We start from the raw sequence: 18,384 nt of genomic DNA, 5'->3' as shown, positions 1-18,384 counted from the left end.
GGCTTACTCAAACTCATGTCCACTGAGTTGGTGATGCCATCTAACCATCTCATCCTCTATCATCCCCTTCTCTTCCCACCTTCAGTCTTTCCCAGTATTAGGGTCTTTTCAAATGAGTCAGATCTTCTCATTTGGAGGGCAAAGTATTGGAGTTTCAGCTTCAGGATCGGTCTTTCCAACGAATAATCAGGACTGATTTCTTTTGGATGCACCGTTGGATCTTCTTGCAGTCCAAGGGACTCTCAAGAGTCTTATCAAACACCACAGTTCAAAAGCAGCAATGCTGCAGCACTCAGTTTTCTTTATAGTACCACTCTCACATCCATACATGACCCCTGGAAAAACAATAGCTTTGACTAGATGGACCTTTGTTGGCAAAGTGATGTCTCAGCTTTTTAATATGCTGTCTAGGTTGGTCATAAATTTTCTTCCAAGGAGCAAGGGTCTTTTAATTTCATGGCTGAAGTCATCATATGAAGTGGTTTTGGAGATCAAAAATAAATAAATAAAGTAAGTAACTGTTTCCATTGTTTCCCCATCTATTTTCCTTAAAGTGATGGGACCAGATGCCATGATCTTACCTTTCTGAAGTTGAGTTTTAAGCCAGTTTTTTCACTCTCCTCTTTCACTTTCATCAACACAGTCTTTAGTTGTTCACTTTCTACCATAAGTGTGGTGTCATCTGCATATCTGAGATTATTCAAATTTCTCCCAGCAATCTTGATTCCGGCTTATGCTTCATCCAGTCCAGCATTTTGCATGATGTATTCTGCATAAAAGTTAAACAAGTAGGGTGACAATAAAAAGTTTGACATTCTCTTTCTCAATTTGGAGCCAGTTTGTTGTTCAATACTGGGGGTTAATTAATACAATTTAAGAGGGAAATAAACATTACACCAAAAAATTTCTGTTTATTTTTGCAATTAAATAACACAAATCCAGACTAATGTGAGAAGGAACTTAATTTGAAATGACAATGGTGATAGGGCCATCGCCCAGACAACAAAAGTAATGGTGAAAATTCTCAAAGATAAGCTTCAACAATACATAGGCCAAGAACATTCAGATGTTTAAGCTGCATTGAGAAAAGGCAGAGGAGAAAGAGATCCAATTGCCAACAATGGTTGGTTCATAGAAAAAGCAAGAGAAATGCAGAAAAAACATCTACTTCTGCTTTGCTGACTATGCCACAGCATTTGACTGGGTGGATCACATCAAATTGTGGACAATACTTAAAGAGATCGGTATAACAATGCAACTTACCTGACTCTTGAGAAACCTGTATGCAGGTCAAGAAACAAGTTAGAACTGGACATGGAACAATGACTGGTTCCAAACTGGGAAAGGAGTACATCAAGGCTGTACATTGTAACCTTGCTTACTTAACTTATATTCAGAGTACATCAAGCTAAAAGTCAGATTGGATGAAGCACAAGATGGAATGAAGATTTCCAGGAAAAATATTAATAAATTCAGAAATGCAGACAACACCATGCTTAAGGCAGAAAGCATAAAGAAACCAAAGACCATCTTGATGAGGGTGAAAGAGGATAGTGAGAAAGCTAACTTAAATCAACATCTGAAAAACCAAGGTCATGGCATCCGGTCCAATCATGTTATGGCAAATAGAGGGGGAAACAATGGAAACAGTGACAGACTTTATTTTCGTGGGCTTCAACATCACAGCAGATGCTGACTGCAGCCATGAAATTAAAAGTCACTTGCTCCATTTTGAGTTTATTTTTGTGTGCGGTGTTAGAAAGTGATCTAGTTTCATTCTTTTACAAGTGGTTGACCAGTTTTCCCAGCACCACTTGTTAAAGAGATTGTCTTTACTCCATTGTATATTCTTGCCTCCTTTGTCAAAGATAAGGTGTCCATATGTGTGTGGATTTATCTCTGGGCTTTCTATTTTGTTCCATTGATTTACATGTCAGTCTTTGTGCCAGTACCATACTGTTTTGATGACTGTGGCTTTGTAGTAGAGCCTGAAGTCAGGCAAGTTGATTCCTCCAGTTCCATTCTTCTTTCTCAAGATTGCTTTGGCAATTCGAGGTTTTTTGTATTTCCATACAAATCTTGAAATTATTTGTTCTAGTTCTGTGAAAAATATGGCTGGTAGCTTGATAGGGATTGCACAACAAAGGAAAATATAAGCAAGGTGAAAAGACAGCCTTCTGAATGGGAGAAAATAATAGCAAATGAAACAACTGACAAACAACTAATCTCAAAAACATACAAGCAACTTATGCAGCTCAATTCCATAAAAATAAATGACCCAATCAATAAATGGGCCAAAGAACTAAATAGACATTTCTTCAAAGAAGACATACAGATGGCTAACAAACACATGAAAAGATGCTCAACATCACTCAATATCAGAGAAATGCAAATCAAAACCACAATGAGGTACCACTTCACACCAGTCAGAATGGCTGCGATCCAAAAATCTGCAAGCAATAAATGCTGGAGAGGGTGTGGAGAAAATGGAACCCTCCTACACTGTTGGTGGGAATGCAAACTAGTACAGCCACTATGGAGAACAGTGTGGAGATTCCGTAAAAAATTGCAAATAGAACTACCTTATGACCCAGCGATCCCACTGCTGGGCATTCACAACGAGGAAACCAGAATTGAAAGAGACACATGTACCCCAATGTTCATCGCAGCACTGTTTATAATAGCCAGGACGTGGAAACAACCTAGATGTCCATCAGCAGATAAATGGATAAGAAAGCTGTGGTACATATACACAATGGAGTATTACTCAGCCGTTAAAAAGAATTCATTTGAATCAGTTCTGATGAGATGGATGAAACTGGAGCTGATTATACAGAGTGAAGTAAGCCAGAAAGAAAAACACCAGTACAGTATACTAACACATATATATGGAATTTAGAAAGATGGCAATGACGACCCTGTATGCAGGACAGGAAAAAAGACACAGCTGTGTATAACGGACTTTTGGACTCAGAGGGAGGGGGAGAGGGTGGGATGATTTTGGAGAATGGCATTCTATCATGTGTACTATCATGTAATAATTGAATCACCAGTCTAGTTTTGATGCAGGATACAGCGTGCTTGGGGTGGGTGCATGGGGATGACCCACTGAGATGTTATGGGGAGGGAGGTGGGAGGGGGGTTCATGTTTGGGAACACATGTAAGAACTAAAGATTTCAAAATTTAAAAAAAAAATAAAATTAAATTAAATTAAAAAAAAAAGTCACTTGCTCCATGGAAGAAAAGCCATGACTGACCCAGAAAGCATATCAAAAAGCAGAGACATCACTGTGCTGCCAGAGGTCCGTATATCAAAGCAAAGGCTGTTTCAGTAGCCATATATGGATGTGATTGTTAGACCATAAAGAAAGCTGAGGACTGAAGAATTGATGCTTTTGAACTGTGGTGGTAAAGAAGATTCTTGAGAGTCCCTAGGCCTGCAAGGAAATCAAACCCGTCAACCCTAACGGAAATCAATCCTGATTATTCACTAGAAGGACTGACATTGTAGCTGAAACTCCAGTACTTTGTCCACCTGATGCAAAGAACTGACTCATTGGAAAAGATTCTGTTGCTGGCAAGGAATGAAAGCCAAAGGAGAAGGAGATGACAGAGGATGAGATGGTTGGATGGCATCGGGGATTCGATGGACTTGAGTTTCAGCAAGCTCTGGGAGTTGGTGATGGACAGGGAAGCCTGGTGTGCTGCAGTCCATGGGGTTGCACAGAGTCATGTTGGGAGCCACGTTAGGCATTAAGGGCAAAATGGAGCCATGGCTTCAAGCCCATCTGTACTTCACGAAGGCACAGACCAAAAATGAAGGAGATAGGACTTGTGATTTTGAATTGTCTTTTCCTTTCCTTGGCTGAGTTGACTGAAAAGGAATATTAAGGTGCTTAATGTTCTTGAGAAGACCATGAGAAGGCAGAAAGCCTTGTCTGCAGCTGTGCTCAGAGAAAAATTCATAAAGTTAATCACTGACATTTATTCAAAGACTTTTACAAAAGAGTGTTCCAGGATGAGCACATAGGCCTCAGCTTTAGGCCATGGGAGGGATTGCTATCTGAAGCCTATTTGTGAGGAAAATGTTTATGGCAAAGGCATTTACTGAATTTAGGGCTTAGAAATAATTAAATAATAAGAAGTTAAAGGTCTAAGGAATGTTGTAATGTAAGCATATTTTACTGTAGCTTATAAAGGTTAGGAATTTTATAGATACAAATAGCTAGACTTTTTAAGAGATAGTGAGCACAGCATGTTAGGTGCAAGTAGGATTTAGAAAGATAAGACATAAACTGAGGCATGTAGCATGAATTACAATATAATCACAAGTTAACTATAGGACACGTAAAAGGAACAAGATAATAAGAGGTAATGCTGACATTGAGAGAAGAGCTGAAGCAGGAAACCTGTTTGAAGAGGAACAATGATTTATACAGATAAGAAATCTGGATGAGGGGGAACTGAAAATGTCAAACCTCTGACCTAATGCTTTTGTAAAAGTATAAAAGAAAACCTTAAACTTGAAATAAATGTGCAGCCCAGGAAAACTGAGAGGCTGCGTCGTTATTCACCGATACTGTCCCTCCCGTCAGACTGAATCCCTGGCTGCTGGAGCTGGACTCTGGAAGAGTCGGACACAACTGAACGACTGAAAAGAATTGATTGCAATAGGGAGAATGTTTTGAACACACGTTCTTAACATGTCTCAAAACGGAAGAGAGAATGATATTTCTTTAACATGAAAGGATAAGGAGGGTGAGCAACAACTCTGTGTGTGTGTGTGTGTGTGTCTGTGTGTGAGTTTGTGTATCTGTGTGTGTGTGTGTGTGTGTGTGTGTGTGTGTCTGTGAGAGATGGGGCAAGAGGTGGGGATGGATGAAGACAGCTTGATGGAGCAGTGTGACAGGAAGTGTTTCTTTCTGTAGTGAGCTGATTCTTAGAATGAGCTGTTAAGGGAGCCAGAAAGGTCTGACGCTTAGTGCTTGCTCAAGCTTGGGGGAAAGCTGAAGTTCAGAGGAGAGAAGGTTGGTTAAAGCTTAGCCAAGCCAAATCAGTGGGTATATTATGGATGACTGTGAGCACTTGGCCAGTCTCTGCTGTTGTTTAAGAGAGGCAAAGTCAGCCCTTAGACAGTATTGTTGTTACCAAAATTGCAAGTCCATGTGCTTGATGCAGAATGAGGCCCATCAAAACTTAAGGTTTGAGTTTGGGACAGGGAAAGGTTTATTACAGGTTCATACAAGGATGAGGGTGGCTCTTGCCCTAAGAACCCAAAGTTACTGAACGTGTTCAGTAAGTATGTTTAACAGCACAGGTTAGAGAAAGTTGTGGTAAGTTGTTTGAGACTTCGTGGTGTCACACCCTTTGTGCTTAAGGTTAGGTCATGGTCAGGTAATGATGTTCCTAAATATCTCTATCAGATGGATGTCATTTTCTGTCCTGACAAGAGAGGGCAAAGTCTCAAGGAACAACTTTCCCCATGAAATGTCCCATCCTGGTCAAACAGAAACAGGTTTCAATTGGCAGCTCCTTCAGGGCAAGCTTCCCATATTCTACCCAGCTCTCATCCTCGATGGAGCCAGGTACCCAACACAATAGGTCCTGTCTCCTCAAGCTGTCCAACTGAGGAGACCAGTTCTCACAGACTGAGACCCAGAAAGATGGCCACCTGCTATTAAGTTGCAGAGACAGGGATGGGGGAGAGGTTCACCGCTCCTCACGGCCTGGGCCAAGGCTAGTGGAGGGACTTAGTGAGGGCTCTGAATCACTAAAGGATGTAGTCCCCAGTCTATTCCCTGGGACCATCCAGCTCACCCACTGGCGCAACGTTGGGTGATCTCCAGGCCCTCCAAAAGCATGCCAGAATCTCTCTTCTCTCACTTTCCACCTGATGACCACCACACCACCCTTACTTAATCACTTCCCCAATGGTCCCTCATTGACAGTAACTGTGGGCAGGGCCCACTGAGGTGTTGATCAATAGCTGAGCAGGACAATGAATGGCCACTCCTTGACAGTTGGCGGCTTGTAAATGGGGCCACCTGAGGCACCAAGCAAGGCTGAGCCACACCTGTTGCCTAGGAACAGGGTGGGTTGAAAAGAAGCACACCAATGGCGAACTGCACAGGGCTGTGCTCACTCTGCTCTGTTACACTGTGCATAGAATAAGAATCACTGTGAGGTTAAGGTTTGTCAAAGTCGTTCTCAAGGTGGGCTGGCTTTCACATTCTTGTTGGCTTTGAAATATTAGCTATGCTATATGCGGCACATGTGATCATGTGGCAGCTGTGGGAGGGGCATATAGATGAGCACGGCTCACAGGCATGCCTGGCAATACAATGAAAAGAATGATGTACCAAAGTTAAAGAAGCCTGTGAAATCAAATCCTGATTAGGAACAGAGTCAATTAAATAGAGTAAAGCACACTGGACCCAACGTCCCCTTAGGTAACAGAGCAGCATGAGCACAGCCCTTAGCAGGTAGCCATTGCTGTGCCTGATGACTCCACATCCTGTTACTAAGCAACCGGTCTTGCCTAGCGATTGGACAGTGCAACCCTGGGCCCTGCCCATAAGCAACCAACTATCAATGAGGTACCTACTGGTACTTCTCCTGCTCAGCTATTGGTCAGCTCCACAGTGGGCCCTATCTGATGATCACTGTTAATGTGGGCCCACTGGGGAAGTGACTCACTCAAGAGTTAGGGGCAGAGTGGTAAACGGACTCTTGCCTTTGGGCACCTTCCTTTTCTTTTCTTCATTTTTTTGTAAATCGGGAATGTATTTCTGGTAGATGGGGCAAGGTGAGTTTCCCTCCTCAATATGAGAGTTGAAGTGTCCCCAACAATATTAGTGGAGGAGGCATTTAACACTTTCTTTGCTCTAAAGTGTAATCTTATGGAGACGGTGTATAGATCTTGGGGCAACGGACTGAAGATGCACCAAGCCTTGGGGTCTCTAAAGCTCATTGGAGTAGAAAAAACTTCCAACCTGTTCTTAATTACCTGCTTGTTCTTCAGTTCCTGAAGCCCCTCAAGAACCCCTGATAGGAAGAGGGTGGTCTAAAGATGAAGTGACTAGAGGACTCTGAAGTGCTGAAATGGGATGAAAAGTGTTTGGCAGAGGTTCATACAGGGATGGAGGGGGCAGGAGTGTGGAAGGGGGACATCCAAGTCCAAGAATAAAGGGCACTGAAGGAAAGTCTGAGGGTCATGAGAAGAAACACCATGCCCCTGAATCACCACTCCCCTGAATCAAACACACAGAGGGGTCAAGGGTGGGAAAGGTGTATCATGGCCTCCCTCAGCACCCACTAACCCATGTTGATGGGCACAGTGGTACATTGTGATGTCTAAGACCCCAAAGCCACCATTGGCTGGGGGAGTGCCTAGCTGACCAATCAGAGTGAAGGGTGTGGCTCCTCATTGTCCTGGGAAGGTATATATAGGGAGGTCAGAGGCAGAGATTCTGGGTTAGGCCACTTCATGGTGTCATCATGGCTATGGTAACCAGGAAGCCACGGCAGCCAAGAAGAGTTGCAGTGCGGTTTGCTTCCAGCATGAAAGGAAGAAAGAAGACCCTTTGGCAACGGAGATACAGAGGCAGTGTCAAGGTAAGATGATTCCATCGACACTCCCCAGGTTCTCCATTGACTTTGGTGCCCAAGACCTCTACACTGCCCTTGCCTGGCGCAAAAGTCCTTATCAGGCCACCTCCCTTTTCATGAAATCTCCCTTCCAACTCAGTTGTTATACTCTTTCCTCAAAACTCATACCCTTCTTTTGTCTTTCAAGGCACGAAATATGACCGTGAGCGTCAGAAGACCTCTAAAAGGAACCTTGAGAAAGAAAATCCGATCGTACGCCACTGCGTCGAAGAAGGTGAAGAAAACAAGAGAAGCAAACTGTTTTCTCCGTTCCTGTGCACGTGAGAACCTGAACCAAAGCCGCAAAAGGTACCAAACTATGAGTCAGAGTCAAAGAAGGAGGCAGAATCAAAAGAGAAGATAAGCTCAGCCACCCCAGAATGAGAGACCCTGGAGAAGTACAACCTGGGCAGCCAGTAACTGAATAGAAAAGGTCAGACAGTTTAGAATTGTGTCTCCAGTGGTCTGCTTTCTTAGCAATGGTTAACCAGGAAAAGACTGACTCTCACACTAACATAGTAAACTGATGGCTGCGATTAAAATAAACATCGAATGGTGAGAAGATGATATTTGTGTGTGTGTGAATTTTCTGATGGGAAGGGAGGGAAGGAAGAAAAGAGGTGGGCACCTGAGTGGGGAGGGGTGCGTGGTCCCGAGAGATTGGGGGACAGACCCTGAGGTCCCCAGTTAGCCAGAGAGGAGAGGCCTGGACTGGGTCAGGAGTCTGCACTGAAGATGGCTAACCCTGCTTAGCAATTGATCTCAGCGGCAAGGAGTAGTGGTGTGGTGTTACTGCCATTGTTTGGGGTGTGGAATGACATTAGGGTCTAGATTGCCAGAACCCAGATGGGAAGAGGGTTTCACATGGGGATGGTGAATGTCATAGTTCCCCTGAGAGAGGCAGGCAGAAATCACATCCTGGCCACTTATGTCATCATGGGCTTTGTTGCATCACTCACCTTTGCTGTCAGCTAAAGGTGCTCAGGAGGCACAAAATGCTGATACAACTGAAACCCACAACCAGCACTCCCAAAGATTAAAATAATGTTTGGAGGGAACAGACCAAATATCACTTAGGCCACTGTTTTCCTAAGAAATTGGTGGGAGCAGTGTGTTCCCAAGGGCAGGGCAGTGGAGGTGGCCCAATCCCGGTGCAGAAGACAAACAGGATCACCACACACGGATAATCTTTTTGGGTGGTGGGCACCATGCAGTTTGTGGGATCTTAGTTCCCTGACCAGGGATTGAACCGGTTCCCCCTCCAGTGAAAGCATGGAGTCCTAACCCCTGGACAGCCAGAGAAGTCAGGACAGAGACTTTTGATACAAGTATTAACATGAGACTGAGTAAAAACTGGTCTCATATGAATCATCATCCCCTAGTATTTCTAAATAACTACAGTCGTCAAAACTTCTTCCCCAAAAAAATCTTTTGTAGTCCAAGCTCTGCAAGTTTTTGTGGTTTAAATATAAGAGTATGGGGTATCTCATTTGAAGGCAAATTGGAAGTGGTCAAACAAGAGATGGCAAGGGTGAACGTCGACATTCTAGGAATCAGCGAACTAAAATGGACTGGAATGGGTGAATTTAACTCAGATGACCATTATATCTACTACTGCGGGCAGGAACTCCTCAGAAGACATGGAGTAGCCATCATAGTCAACAAAAGAGTCCGAAATGCAGTACTTGGACGCAATCTCACAAACGACAGAATGATCTCTGTTCGTCTCCAAGGCAAACCATTCAATAGCACAGTTATCCAAGTCTATGCCCCAAGCAGTAACGCTGAAGAAACTGAAGTTGAACGGTTTTAAGAAGACCTACAAGACCTTTTAGAACGAACCCCCCAAAAAGATGTCCTTTTCATTAGAGGGGTCTGGAATGCAAAAGTAGGAAGTCAAGAAACACCTGGAGCAACAGGCAAATTTGGCCTTGGAGTGCAGAATGAAGCAGGGCAAAGACTAATAGAGTTTCGCCAAGAAAATGCACTGGTCACATCAAATACCCTCTTCCAACAACACAAGTAAGACTCTACACATGGACATCACCAGATGGTCAACACCGAAATCAGATTGATTATATCCTTTGCCGCCAAAGATGGAGAAGCTCTATACGGTCAACAAAAACAAGACCAGGAGCAGACTGTGGCTCAGGTCATGAACTCCTTATTACCAAATCCAGACTCAAATGGAAGAAAATAGGGAAAAACCACTAGAGCATTCAGGTATGACTGCAATCAAATCCCTTATGATTATGCAGTGGAAGTGAGAAATAGATTTAAGGGCCCAGATCTGATAGATAGAGTGCCTGATGAACTATGGAATGAGGTTGGTGGCATTGTACAGGAGGCAGGGATCAAGACCACCCCCATGGAAAAGAAATGCAAAAAAGCACAATGGCTGTCTGGGGAGGCCTTACAAATAGCTGTGAAAAGAAGAGAAGCAAAAAGCAAAGGAGAAAAGCAAAGATATAAGCATCTGAATGCAGAGTTGGTGATGGACAGGGAGGCCTGGCATGCTGTGACTCATGGGGTCACAAAGAGTCGGACACGACTGAGCGACTGAAGCGAACTAACGGGGAAACACACATGACACCAAAGAATTTATGTCTATTTTTGCCATTAAATAAAACAAATGCAGACTAATGTGAGAAGGAACTTTATTTGACATGACAATGGTGATAGGGCCATCGCCCACACAGCAAAAGAAATGGTGAAAATTCTCCAAGATAAGCTTCAACAGTACGTAGACCAAGAACATTCCAATGTTTAAGCTGCATTGAGAAAAAGCAGAGGAACAAGAGATGCAATTGCCAACATCGTTTGGTTCATAGAAAAAGCAAGAGACATCCAGAGAAACATCTACTTCTGCTTTGCCAACTATGCCACAGCATTTGACTGGGTGGATCACATCAAATTGTGGGCAATACTCAAAGAGATCGGTATACCTGACGAACTTCCCTGACTCTTGAGTAATCTGTATGCACGTCAAGAAGCAACATTTAGAACTGGACATGGAACAATGACTGGTTCCAAACTGGGAAAGGAGTACATCAAGGCTGTACATTGTAACCTTGCTTACTTAACTTATATTCAGAGTACATCATGTAAATATCAGATTGGATGAAGCACAAGATGGAATGAAGATTGCCAGGAGAAATATGAATAAATTCAGAAATGCAGACAACACCACGCTTAAGGCAGAAAGCATAAAGAAACCAAAGACCATCTTGATGAGGGTGAAAGAGGATAGAGAGAAAGCTAACTTAAATCAACATGCGAAAAACCAAGGTCATGGCATCCGGTCCAATCATGTTATGGCAAATGGAGGGGAAACAATGGAAACAGTGACAGACTTTATTTTCGTGGGCTTCAACATCACAGCAGATGCTGACTGCAGCCATGAAATTAAAAGTCACTTGCTCCATGGAAGAAAAGCCATGACTGACCCAGAAAGCATATCAAAAAGCAGAGACATCACTGTGCTGCCAGAGGTCTGTATGTCAAAGCGAAGGTTGTTTCAGTAGCCATATATGGATGTGATTGTTAGACCATAAAGACAGCTGAGGACTGAAGAGTTGATGCTTTTGAACTGTAGTGGTAGAGAAGATTCTTGAGAGTCCCTTGGCCTGCAAGGGAATCAAACCCGTCAACCCTAACGGAAATCAATCCTGATTATTCACTAGAAGGACTGACATTGTAGCTGAAACTCCAGTACTTTGTCCACCTGATGCAAAGAACTGACTCATTGGAAAAGATTCTGATGCTGGCAAGGAATGAAGGCCAGAGGAGAAGGAGATGACAGAGGATGAGATGGTTGCATGGCATCATCGGGGATTCGATGGACTTGAGTTTCAGCAAGCTCTGGGAGTTGGTGATGGACAGGGAAGCCTGGTGTGCTGCAGTCCATGGGGCTGCACAGAGTCATGTCGGGAGCCACGTCAGGCGTTACTGACAAAATGGAGGCACGGCCCAAAGCCCCTCTCTTTCTCCCACAAGCACGGACCTGGGATGAAGCAGTTGGGCCTTGTGATTCTGACTTTTTCTTTCCTCTCCTTGGCTGAGTTGACTACAAAGGAATATGAAGGTTCTTAATGTTCTTGAGAGGAGCACGAGAAGGCAGAAAGCCTTGTCTGCAGCTGTGCTCAGAGAAAAATTCATAAAGCTAATCCCTGACATTTGTTCAAGGACTTTTACAAAAGAGTGTTCCAGGATGAGCAAAGAGGTCAGCTTGAGGCCACGGGAGGGATTGCTATCTGAAGCCTATTTGTGAGGAAAATGTTTATGGCAAAGGCATTTACTGAATTTAGAGCTTAGAAATAATTAAATAGTTAGAAGTTAAAGATTTAAGGAACGCTGTAATGGTAGCATATTTTATTATAGCTGATAGATTTAGGAAATTTAAAGATACTAATAGCTAGAAGCCTTTTTAAGAGATAGTGAGCTCAGGATGTTAGGGGCAAATAGGATTTAGAAAGATAAGAAACAAACGGAGGAATGTAGCATGAGTTACAATATAATCACAAGTTAACGATAGGACACATTAAGAGGAAGTAGATAATAGATGGTAAGGCTGAGTCCGAGAGAATCGCTGAAGCAGGAACTCTGTTTGAAGAGCAACAATGATTTATGGAGATAATAAATCTGAATGTGATAAGAAAACTGAAAATGTCAAACTTCTGACCTAATGCTTTTGTAAAAGTATAAAAGAAAACCTTAAACTTGAAATAAATGTGCAGTCCAGGAAAACTGAGAGGCTGCGTCGTTACTCGCGGACACCATCCCTCCCTTCAGATTGAATCCCTGGCTGCTGGAGCTGGACTCTGGCAGAGTCGGGCACAACTGAACGACTGAAAAGCACTGATTGCAATAGGGAGAATGTTTTGAACACACGTTCTTAACATGTCTCAAAATGGAAGAGAAAATGATATTTCTTTAACATGAAAGGATAAGCAGGGTGAGCAACAACTCTGTGTGTGTGTGTGTGTGTGTGAGTTTGTGTATCTGTGTGTGTGTGTGTGTGTGTGTGTGTGTGTCTGTGAGAGATGGGGCAAGAGGTGGGGATGGATGAACAGACAGCTTGATGGAGCAGTGTGACAGGAAGTGTTTCTTTCTGTAGTGAGCTGATTCTTAGAATGAGCTGTTAAGGGAGCCAGAAAGGTCTGACGCTTAGTGCTTGCTCAAGCTTGGGGGAAAGCTGAAGTTCAGAGGAGAGAAGGTTGGTTAAAGCTTAGCCAAGCCAAATCAGTGGGTATATTATGGATGACTGTGAGCACTTGGCCAGTCTCTGCTGTTGTTTAAGAGAGGCAAAGTCAGCCCTTAGACAGTATTGTTGTTACCAAAATTGCAAGTCCATGTGCTTGATGCAGAATGAGGCCCATCAAAACTTAAGGTTTGAGTTTGGGACAGGGAAAGGTTTATTACAGGTTCATACAAGGATGAGGGTGGCTCTTGCCCTAAGAACCCAAAGTTACTGAACGTGTTCAGTAAGTATGTTTAACAGCACAGGTTAGAGAAAGTTGTGGTAAGTTGTTTGAGACTTCGTGGTGTCACACCCTTTGTGCTTAAGGTTAGGTCATGGTCAGGTAATGATGTTCCTAAATATCTCTATCAGATGGATGTCATTTTCTGTCCTGACAAGAGAGGGCAAAGTCTCAAGGAACAACTTTCCCCATGAAATGTCCCATCCTGGTCAAACAGAAACAGGTTTCAATTGGCAGCTCCTTCAGGGCAAGCTTCCCATATTCTACCCAGCTCTCATCCTCGATGGAGCCAGGTACCCAACACAATAGGTCCTGTCTCCTCAAGCTGTCCAACTGAGGAGACCAGTTCTCACAGACTGAGACCCAGAAAGATGGCCACCTGCTATTAAGTTGCAGAGACAGGGATGGGGGAGAGGTTCACCGCTCCTCACGGCCTGGGCCAAGGCTAGTGGAGGGACTTAGTGAGGGCTCTGAATCACTAAAGGATGTAGTCCCCAGTCTATTCCCTGGGACCATCCAGCTCACCCACTGGCGCAACGTTGGGTGATCTCCAGGCCCTCCAAAAGCATGCCAGAATCTCTCTTCTCTCACTTTCCACCTGATGACCACCACACCACCCTTACTTAATCACTTCCCCAATGGTCCCTCATTGACAGTAACTGTGGGCAGGGCCCACTGAGGTGTTGATCAATAGCTGAGCAGGACAATGAATGGCCACTCCTTGACAGTTGGCGGCTTGTAAATGGGGCCACCTGAGGCACCAAGCAAGGCTGAGCCACACCTGTTGCCTAGGAACAGGGTGGGTTGAAAAGAAGCACACCAATGGCGAACTGCATAGGGCTGTGCTCACTCTGCTCTGTTACACTGTGCATAGAATAAGAATCACTGTGAGGTTAAGGTTTGTCAAAGTCGTTCTCAAGGTGGGCTGGCTTTCACATTCTTGTTGGCTTTGAAATATTAGCTATGCTATATGCGGCACATGTGATCATGTGGCAGCTGTGGGAGGGGCATATAAATAAGCACGGCTCACAGGCATGCCTGGCAATACAATGAAAAGAATGATGTACCAAAGTTAAAGAAGCCTGTGAAATCAAATCCTGATTTGGAACAGAGTCAATTAAACAGAGTAAAGCACACTGGACCCAACGTCTCCTTAGGTAACAGAGCAGCATGAGCACAGCCCTTAGCAGGTAGCCATTGCTGTGCCTGATGACTCCACATCCTGTTACTAAGCAACCGGTCTTGCCTAGCGATTGGACAGTGCAACCCTGGGCCCTGCCCATAAGCAACCAACTATCAATGAGGTACCTACTGGTACTTCTCCTGCTCAGCTATTGGTCAGCTCCACAGTGGGCCCTATCTGATGATCACTGTTAATGTGGGCCCACTGGGGAAGTGACTCACTCAAGAGTTAGGGGCACAGTGGTAAACGGACTCTTGCCTTTGGGCACCTTCCTTTTCTTTTCTTCATTATTTTGTAAATCGGGAATGTATTTCTGGTAGATGGGGCAAGGTGAGTTTCCCTCCTCAATATGAGAGTTGAAGTGTCCCCAACAATATTAGTGGAGGAGGCATTTAACACTTTCTTTGCTCTGAAGTGTAATTTTATGGAGACGGTGTATAGATCTTAGGGCAACGGCTGAAGATGCACCAAGCCTTGGGGTCTCTAAAGCTCATTGGAGTAGAAAAAACTTCCAACCTGTTCTTAATTACCTGCTTGTTCTTCAGTTCCTTAAGCCCCTCAAGAACCCCTGATAGGAAGAGGGTGGTCTAAAGATGAAGTGACTAGAGGACTCTGAAGTGCTGAAATGGGATGAAAAGTGTTTGGCAGAGGTTCATACAGGGATGGAGGGGGCAGGAGTGTGGAAGGGGGACATCCAAGTCCAAGAATAAAGGGCACTGAAGGAAAGTCTGAGGGTCATGAGAAGAAACACCATGCCCCTGAATCACCACTCCCCTGAATCAAACACACAGAGGGGTCAAGGGTGGGAAAGGTGTATCATGGCCTCCCTCAGCACCCACTAACCCATGTTGATGGGCACAGTGGTACATTGTGATGTCTAAGACCCCAAAGCCACCATTGGCTGGGGGAGTGCCTAGCTGACCAATCAGAGTGAAGGGTGTGGCTCCTCATTGTCCTGGGAAGGTATATATAGGGAGGTCAGAGGCAGAGATTCTGGGTTAGGCCACTTCATGGTGTCATCATGGCTACGGTAACCAGGAAGCCATGGCAGCCAAGAAGAGTTGCAGTGCGGTTTGCTTCCAGCATGAAAGGAAGAAAGAAGACCCTTTGGCAACGGAGATACAGAGGCAGTGTCAAGGTAAGATGATTCCATCGACACTCCCCAGGTTCTCCATTGACTTTGGTGCCCAAGACCTCTACACTGCCCTTGCCTGGCGCAAAAGTCCTCATCAGGCCACCTCCCTTTTCATGAAATCTCCCTTCCAACTCAGTTGTTATACTCTTTCCTCAAAACTCATACCCTTCTTTTGTCTTTCAAGGCACGAAATATGACCGTGAGCGTCAGAAGACCTCTAAAAGGAACCTTGAGAAAGAAAATCCGATCGTACGCCACTCCGTCAAAGAAGGTGAAGAAAACAAGAGAAGCAAACTGTTTTCTCCGTTCCTGTGCACGTGAGAACCTGAACCAAAGCCGCAAAAGGTACCAAACTAGGAGTCAGAGTCAAAGAAGGAGGCAGAATCAAAAGAGAAGATAAGCTCAGCCACCCCAGAATGAGAGACCCTGGAGAAGTACAACCTGGGCAGCCAGTAACTGAATAGAAAAGGTCAGACAGTTTAGAATTGTGTCTCCAGTGGTCTGCTTTCTTAGAAATGGTTAACCAGGAAAAGACTGACTCTCACACTAACATAGTAAACTGATGGCTGCGATTAAAATAAACATCGAATGGTGAGAAGATGATATTTGTGTGTGTGTGAATTTTCTGATGGGAAGGGAGGGAAGGAAGAAAAGAGGTGGGCACCTGAGTGGGGAGGGGTGCGCGGTCCCAAGAGATTGGGGGACAGACCCTGAGGTCCCCAGTTAGCCAGAGAGGAGAGGCCTGGACTGGGTCAGGAGCCTGCACTGAAGATGGCGAACCCTGCTTAGCAATTGATCTCAGCGGCAAGGAGTAGTGGTGTGGTGTTACTGCCATTGTTTGGGGTGTGGAATGACATTAGGGTCTAGATTGCCAGAACCCAGATGGGAAGAGGGTTTCACATGGGGATGGTGAATGTCATAGTTCCCCTGAGAGAGGCAGGCAGAAATCACATCCTGGCCACTTATGTCATAATGGGCTTTGTTGCATCACTCACCTTTGCTGTCAGCTAAAGGTGCTCAGGAGGCACAAAATGCTGATACAACTGAAACCCACAACCAGCACTCCCAAAGATTAAAATAATGTTTGGAGGGAACAGACCAAATATCACTTAGGCCACTGTTTTCCTAAGAAATTGGTGGGAGCAGTGTGTTCCCAAGGGCAGGGCAGTGGAGGTGGCCCAATCCCGGTGCAGAAGACAAACAGGATCACCACACACGGATAATCTTTTTGGGTGGTGGGCACCATGCAGTTTGTGGGATCTTAGTTCCCTGACCAGGGATTGAACCGGTTCCCCTTCCAGTGAAAGCATGGAGTCCTAACCCCTCGACAGCCAGAGAAGTCAGGACAGAGACCTTTGATACAAGTATTAACATGAGACTGAGTAAAAGCTGGTCTTATATGAATCATCATCCCCTAGTATTTCTACATAACTACAGTCGTCAAACCTTCTTCCCCAAAAAAATCTTTTGTAGTCCAAGCTCTGCAAGTTTTTGTGGTTTAAATATAAGAGTATGGGGTATCTCATTTGAAGGCAAATTGGAAGTGGTCAAACAAGAGATGGCAAGGGTGAACGTCGACATTCTAGGAATCAGCGAACTAAAATGGACTGGAATGGGTGAATTTAACTCAGATGACCATTATATCTAGTACTGCGGGCAGGAACTCCTCAGAAGACATGGAGTAGCCATCATAGTCAACAAAAGAGTCCGAAATGCAGTACTTGGACGCAATCTCACAAACGACAGAATGATCTCTGTTCGTCTCCAAGGCAAACCATTCAATAGCACAGTTATCCAAGTCTATGCCCCAAGCAGTAACGCTGAAGAAACTGAAGTTGAACGGTTTTATGAAGACCTACAAGACCTTTTAGAACGAACCCCCCAAAAAGATGTCCTTTTCATTAGAGGGGTCTGGAATGCAAAAGTAGGAAGTCAAGAAACACCTGGAGCAACAGGCAAATTTGGCCTTGGAGTGCAGAATGAAGCAGGGCAAAGACTAATAGAGTTTCGCCAAGAAAATGCACTGGTCACAGCAAATACCCTCTTCCAACAACACAAGTAAGACTCTACACATGGACATCACCAGATGGTCAACACCGAAATCAGATTGATTATATCCTTTGCCGCCAAAGATGGAGAAGCTCTATACAGTCAACAAAAACAAGACCAGGAGCAGACTGTGGCTCAGGTCATGAACTCCTTATTACCAAATCCAGACTCAAATGGAAGAAAATAGGGAAAAACCACTAGAGCATTCAGTTATGACTTCAATCAAATCCCTTATGATTATGCAGTGGAAGTGAGAAATAGATTTAAGGGCCCAGATCTGATAGATAGAGTGCCTGATGAACTATGGAATGAGGTTGGTGACATTGTACAGGAGGCAGGGATCAAGACCACCCCCATGGAAAAGAAATGCAAAAAAGCACAATGGCTGTCTGGGGAGGCTTTACAAATAGCTGTGAAAAGAAGAGGAGCAAAAAGCAAAGGAGAAAAGCAAAGATATAAGCATCTGAATGCAGAGTTGGTGATGGACAGGGAGGCCTGGCGTGCTGTGACTCATGGGGTCACAAAGAGTCGGACACGATTGAGCGACTGAAGTGAACTAATGGGGAAACACACATGACACCAAAGAATTTATGCCTATTTGTCAATTAAATAAAACAAATACAGACTAATGTGAGAAGGAACTTTATTTGACATGACAATGGTGAGAGGGCCATCGCCCACACAGCAAAAGTAATGGTGAAAATTCTCCAAGATAAGCTTCAACAGTACGTAGACCAAGAACATTCCGATGTTTAAGCTGCATTGAGAAAAGGCAGAGGAACAAGAGATGCAGTTGCCAACATGGGTTGGTTCATAGAAAAAGCAAGAGACATCCAGAGAAACATCTACTTCTGCTTTGCCAACTATGCCACAGCATTTGACTGGTGGA

This window comes from Capricornis sumatraensis, chromosome X, assembly GCF_032405125.1.
Source record: "Capricornis sumatraensis isolate serow.1 chromosome X, serow.2, whole genome shotgun sequence".
NCBI classification, from domain to species: Eukaryota; Metazoa; Chordata; class Mammalia; order Artiodactyla; family Bovidae; genus Capricornis; species Capricornis sumatraensis.
This window is presented reverse-complemented; position numbering follows the sequence as displayed.